Source organism: Myotis daubentonii, chromosome 15 (assembly GCF_963259705.1).
Source record: "Myotis daubentonii chromosome 15, mMyoDau2.1, whole genome shotgun sequence".
Taxonomy (NCBI): Eukaryota; Metazoa; Chordata; class Mammalia; order Chiroptera; family Vespertilionidae; genus Myotis; species Myotis daubentonii.
Genome location: NC_081854.1, coordinates 12,206,560 through 12,213,390, shown reverse-complemented (window position 1 = coordinate 12,213,390; position 6,831 = coordinate 12,206,560). Strand labels below are relative to the sequence as shown.

The following is a 6,831-nucleotide window of genomic DNA, read 5'->3' as shown; positions in this document are numbered from 1 at the left end:
ACACCACATCCTGCTGCCAGAATCTAATCCCAAGGAAACATCAGACAAACCCAAATCTAGGGGGACCTCTTACAAAGGAACTGGCCTGTCATGTTTAAAAACGTCAACTCCGTGAAACACAAAGGAGGGCTGAGCAATGGCACCAGACATGACCTCAGATTGGATCCTGGACTGGAAAGTAACGTTTTGTTAAAAAGGACAGCTTGGTGCTCACTTAGGCAGCACATATCCTAAAAAAAATTGGAACGATATAGAGAAGATTAGCATGGCCCCTGTGCAAGGATGACACACAAATTCAGGAAGCATTTCATATTTTAAGAAAAAAAAAAAAAAAAAGGACAGTTTGGGGCCCTAGCTGGTTTTGCTCAGTGGGTAGAGCGTCAGTCCGTGGACTGAAGGATGCCTCTGGGTTCGATTCCGGTCAAGGACACATGCCCGGGTTACAGGCTCCATCCCCAGTAGGGGGCGAGCAGGAGGCAGCCAATCGGTGATTCTCTCTCATCATGGATGTTTCTATCTCTCTCTCCCTTTTCCTCTCTGAAATCAATAAACATATATTTTGAAAAAAGGACAGTTTGCGGACAACTGGTGATTTGACTATAGACTGAGTTAGATGCTAGTACTAGTGTTGTATCACTATTAAATGCCCTGCTTTTGATAGCTGTGCTGTGTGAGAGAATGCCCATAAAAGTGGAAATACACTAAGGGGCAAAATGTCTGAAACTTACTTTCGGATGGTTGGGGAGGTGGGGAAGAGAGAAAGAGCCAACGATAAAGCAAACTGGTGAAGTGTTAACAAACGGTGAACCTGGATGAAGTTACACAGAAAGCTTTGTCTTATTCTTGCAACTTTTCTGTAAGGTTAAAATGATTCCAAAAAGGAAAAAAAATGATTGCAAATTAAAAGTCATGGTTGTAAGGCTTGTGTTTCTGAGAGTATCTAGTCTGTGCTTGCATCTGTGGTCAGTTTGGGGAGTTGGGAGGGTGAATTTGCTGCATCAGACACTGCCTTGAGGTCTGACTAGGACCTTAGGGGGTAGTTAGATTTTAGGGGTGTGGCCAGAGTCTCAGAGGCGTGGTTGGGATGAGAGGCAGGCTGCATCCAAGGTTCAGACCTCGGGGCGTGGCCAAATTCTCGGAGGTGTGGCCAGAGTCTGGGACAAAGCCTGAGAAATTCTGTTCCCAAGGGAGGAGTTGTCTGTACTTAGAGCGCCCTCTTGCGGCTACCCTGAGATCTGACCTGACTTTTTTTTTTTAAATATATTTTTTATTGATATCAGAGAGGAAGGGAGAGAGAGATAGAAACATCAATGATGAGAGAGAATCCAACCATGACCTCCTGGTTCATTGGTCGATGCTCAACCACTGAGCCACACCAGCCAGAAAGAGCCCTGCCCTTTTAAAAAACAATCTTATAGAGATAATGCATATACCCAGCAATTTAACTATTTAAAGTGTACAATTTGCCCTCACCGGTTTGGCTCAGTGGATAGAGTGTCAGCCTGCGGACTGAAAGGTCCCAGGTTCGATTCCAGCCAAGGGCATGTACCTTGGTTGCGGGCACACCCCCAGTGGGGAGTGTGCAGGAGGTGGCTGATTGATGTTTCTCTCTCATTGATGTTTCTGACTCTCTATCCTTCTCCCTTCCTCTCTGTAAAAAATCAATAAAATATATTTTTTTTAAAAAAAGAAGAGTGATTTTAAAAAATAAATAAATAAAAATAAAGTGTACAATTCCATGGTTTTAGTAAGATCAGGAGTTGTGCGATCATCACCACAATCAATTTGAAAACATTTCTTCACCCAGCCCCCTTCAGCCTTAGGCAACCCCGAATATACTTTCGTCTCTATAGATTTGCCTATGCTGGACATTTTACATAATCAAATCATACGACATGTGACTGGCTTCTTTCACTTAGCATCATGTTTTTGAGGTTCATTCGAATTTTAGTATGTTATCAGTAATTCATTGCTTTCCATGGCCAAATACTAGTCCATTGTACGGGTATACTGCATTTACTTTACCCCTTTATCAGTTGAACATTTAGGTGTTTTCACAAATCTTTGCATGGGTATATGTTTTCTATTCTCTAGGATATCTATACAGAGGAGGCTGGGTCATATGAAAATTCCATGTTTAACCTTCTGAGGAGCTGCCAGACTGTTCTCCAAAGCAGTGGCACCGTTTTACAGTCCCACCGGCAGTGTACTGCCCACAGCCCCTCCACGACTTATTGCCATAGCATCCTGGTGGGTGTGAGGTGGAGTCTCACTGTGGTTTGCATTTGCCTTTCCCTAACGGATAATCACGCTGAGTATCTTTTCCTGTCATCCACTTTTTTGTATCCACTATGCAACCACATGAACTCTTAACCATGTTGCCATATCTGAGCCAGCTTTTAAAAATGAAAACATTAGTGATGTTGTTGAAGTCCCAGTGTGTCCTTCTCAGAGTCCATCCTTTCCCTGCTCCATATCCTGCATTTATTGCTCAGCATCACCACACATTTTCATACTATTATCATATACAAATGTATCCCCAAATAATTTGTAACACTGGTCTTGCAGGCTTTCAAGCTTGGTATAAATGACTAGAGGCCCAGTGCATGAAATGCGTGCACTGGTAGAGTCCCTAGTGGCTGCCAGCTGCTGGCCGAGGCCTCCCTCCCTTCCCCCAGCTGGTCCCACCCCCTGGTCAAACACCTGTATTAACTCCTTGTCGAGGGGACAATTTGCATACTATGCTTTTATTATATAGGACTAGGGGCCCGGTGCACGAAATTCGTGCACTGGGTGTGGGGGGGGGGAGTGTCCCTCAGCCCAGCCTGCCCCCTCTCACATACTGGGAGCCCTCAGGCGTTGACCCCCATCACCCTCCAATCGCAGGATCGGCCCCTTGCCCAGGCCTGATGCCTCGGCCAGAGGTGTAGACCCCCATCACCCTCCGATCGCCTGATCGGCCCCTTGCCAAGGCCTGACGCCTCTGACAGAGGTGTCAGGCTTGGACAGGGGACCCCCATCTCCCCCTGATCACTGGCTCTGGCCCCCGCCCAGGCCTGAGGCCTCTGGCCCAGGAATCATGCCTGGGCAGGGGACCCCCATCTCCCTCTGATCGCTTGCTCCACCCCCCACCCAAGCCTGACGCCTCTGACCCAGGCTTCAGGCCTGGGCAAGGGGACCATCATATCCCCCCAATCCCCGGCTCCGCCCCCCACCCAGGCCTGATGCCTCGGCCAGAGGAGTTGACCCTCATCACCCTCCGATCACCAATCACCGGATCTGCCCCTTGACCAGGCCTAACGCCTCTGGCTGAGGTGTCCGGCCCGGGCAGCGGGGACCCGCAGCTGCAGCGGCCCCGCGATCGTGGGCTCCGCTTTAGGCCCAGGCAAGGGACCCCTAGCTCCCAGGACTGCCAGCTTCGACCGTGTCCAGCTCCCATCGCTGGCTCCACCCCTACTTCCTGCTATCACTGGCCAGGGCGGCAAAGGCGCCTGATTCTCCGATCATGGCTGGGGGGCAGGGCAAAGGCGGCCCCAGGGCCGCCTTTGCCCTGCCCCCCAGCTCTTAGCTCCCCCCTGGGTTTCCGATCACTGTCAGTGGCAGGGGGCTTCTTCCTGCTTTCCCTTTCGCCTCCCTGCATTGTGCCTACATATGCAAATTAGCCGCCATCTTGTTGGCAGTTAACTGCCAATCATAGTTGGCAGTTAATTTGCATATAGCCCTGATTAGCCAATGAAAAGGGTATCGTCGTACGCCAATTACCATTTTTCTCTTTTATTAGATAGGATATCGTACTGTGTTAATTCTTCTGCACTTTTTTGTTTTTTGTTTTGTATCAGTTCCCTAGGGCTGCTGTAACAAAGGACCACAAACTGAGTGAGTTAAACAACAGGAATTTGTACTCTCACAATTCTGGAGACTCAGAATCCAAAAATCAAGGTGTGGGCAGGGCTATGCTCCCTCTGACGGCTCCGGGGGAGGATCCTTCCTGGTTCCTGGTGTTTGTCAGCAACCCTGGCATTCCTGGGCTTATATACGCATCGCTCCAGTCTCTGCCATCGTCATCACGTGGCTTTCCCTGTGAGCGTACCTGTGCCTGTGCCCAAATTTCCAGTCATATTGGGTTTGGGGTCCACCCTAATTCAATATGACCTCATCCAAACTTGGTGACACCTGCAAAAACTCTTATTTCTAAATAAGGTCACATTCACAGGCTCCAGAGGACATGAATGGGTGGGGTTGGGGCACTATTCAACCCAGCACACTCACTCATCATGATGTTTTCACAATTCATGATATTGATATGTGTGTCCATTCATTCATCCGAATGGCTGTGTGGGAGTCCTTTGTGAGAGCACAGCACGATTTATTCATCCTTTCTCCTGGCGAGGGCACCTACCTTGTTTCCAGTTTTCTCCCTTTCCCAGAAGGCTGCAGTTAGCGTCCTGGAACATGTCTCTTAGCGTTTCTTAGTTCAATATTTTTCAACCTGCCCAAGAAGATCCATTAGCGGGTTGTGAAATCAATTTAGTGGGCTGCAAACAATTTTCCCTTTAATGAAATGGAATTAAATAGAATGAAAGATATTAGAACGCATGCGCACAGTCGGGGTAAGGCTCACTTACCCTGGGTAACTCTTTCAGGTGCACAATGTCCTGATGTGAGCAAAAGTGTTTGCAAGCCACATCTCTGAAGGATGTGCAAGGCCATGAACTTGCCCTGTCAAAGGTCTGATGGGCCTCTCCAATGTCACTTGTCCATTGACACTTCCATCAGCTCTTTGTCAACACTTGGCATAGCCAAAAATTTGAATTTTTGCCCGGTCACTGGGGTTTCACCCTATTTTTGGGGGAGGAGGAAACTGAGGCTGACTCAGAGGTCAGCAACGCAAGAAGCTGGGCGGCCGACCTGGCCACCCTGAGAGCAAACACCCAGTCTCCTCTTAGTCTGAGGTGCAACGTGGAAGATTCCCCAAGTTAATGATTCTCCGTTTCTAAGAGATGGGGGAGGAGGGCTGAGCTCTCATCCTAAACTCTCTCCCCCTCCGTCCCCCTCCAAGGGTTTTTGAAAATCCAGTGAGAAAAATGTAGTTTGACACACAGGTCCCGACAGAGAGTGTTCAATAACTGTTAGGCATTAATATTATCCTCTGATTCAAAATTCTCTAAATAGGTGTACATCTGCGACCCGAACCTGGCCTGGCCGTCCGGGGGCGTGGCCTGCGGCGGTGGGCGGAGGGACCGCCCGGCCCACAGCGCCCCTGGTGGCCGCCCGGCGTGCAGCGGGGCTGAGCACCTGGCACAGGCGGCGCAGGTTGGTGAGAAAACCACGCCCACCCCCACCCCTACCCCCAGCTCAGCGCCCAGCAGCGATTTCCCGGGGGCTCCTAGGAACCCAAATTCTTTCTTTTCTTTTCTTTTTAACATATTTTATTGATTTTTTACAGAGAGGAAGGGAGAGGGATAGAGAGTTAGAAACATCGATGAGAGAGAAATATCGACCAGCTGCCTCCTGCACACTCCCTATTGGAACCAAGGTACATGCCCTTGACCGGAATCGAACCTGGGACCTTTCAGTCCGCAGGCCGACGCTCTATCCACTGAGCCAAACCGGTTAGGACATCTTTTTTAAAACATATTTTTATTGATTTCAGAGAGGAAGGGCGAGGGAGAGAGATAGAAATATCAATGATGAGAATCGATTGGCTGCCTCCTGCACGCCCCACACTGAGGATCGAGCCTGCAACCCGAGCATGTGACTTGACCGGGAATGGAACCCTGACCTCCTGGTTCATAGGTCCACGGTCAACCAACCACTGAGCCACGCCAGCCGGGCTGTCGCCAAAATATATTTTTAATATATTTTTATTGATTTCAGAGCGGAAGGGGAGGGGAGAGAGACAGAAACATCAATAATGAGAGAGAATCGATTGGCTGCCTCCTGCAGGCCTCACACTGGGGATGGAGCCTGCAACCCAGGCATGTGCCCTTGACCGGAATCGAACCTGGGACTCTTCGGTCCTCAGCCTGACGCTCTATACACTGAGCCACACGGCGGGGCTGTCACCTAATTCTTGCTCCCCCAGACACCCTCCCCCCCAAGCCCTGCTCCTAAGGGACTGGGGGCGGGGGGGGGTGTGTGTGTGTGTCTGGTCACGCCGTGTTTCCTGCTCGGAGACAAAGGGATCGCACTATCTCCCTGACCTTTCCTCCTAGAAAGCTCAGCTCTGACCTTTACTCCGTGTCAGGAACAGAGATCCAAATCTTCAACGTCACCCTGGGGTGCCACGTCCCAGTGGTGCCCACAGGACCCAGCCCCGCCCCCGCCCCAAGGAAAAGTCCAGGTTTCCCCCCCCCTCCCCGCCCCAGGCCCGCAGTCCCTCCCTAACACGGCCCAGGCATCCTACCTGCGACCCCCTCCCACCCGGAAACCACCGCCCATCGCCAGCCACCGGAGCACCCCACCTGGTGGTCCTTTGGGATCAGACTTCTTTTTTTTTAAGTATATTTTATTGATTTTTTACAGAGAGGAAGGGAGAGGGATAGAGAGTTAGAAACATCGATCAGCTGCCTCTTGCACACCCCCCACTGGGGATGTGCCCGCAACCAGTACATGCCCTTGACCGGAATCGAACCCGGGACCATTCAGTCCGCACGCCGATGCTCTATCCACTGAGCAAACCAGTCAAGGAATGGGATCAGACTTTCGAACCCTCTCTCTAGGGAACCCGGGTGCCGGCGCCCCAGACTCCGCCCTCTTTGGGGACAAGGTACCTGCTGGCCCCGCCCAGGTTCTCCAGGGCCCGCCCCCACCTGCCTGGGTGGGGCTGCG

The 6,831-nt window shown here is 50.7% G+C and overlaps 1 non-coding gene across 1 annotated transcript; it reads left to right on the top strand.

Moving 5' to 3' along the window:
- The first annotated feature begins 206 nt into the window (after positions 1–206).
- On the top strand, positions 207–317 carry LOC132217746 (U6 spliceosomal RNA). The gene has a single exon (XR_009449004.1). It is a non-coding gene; the product is annotated as a U6 spliceosomal RNA (small nuclear RNA).
- Positions 318–6,831: the final 6,514 nt, after the last annotated feature.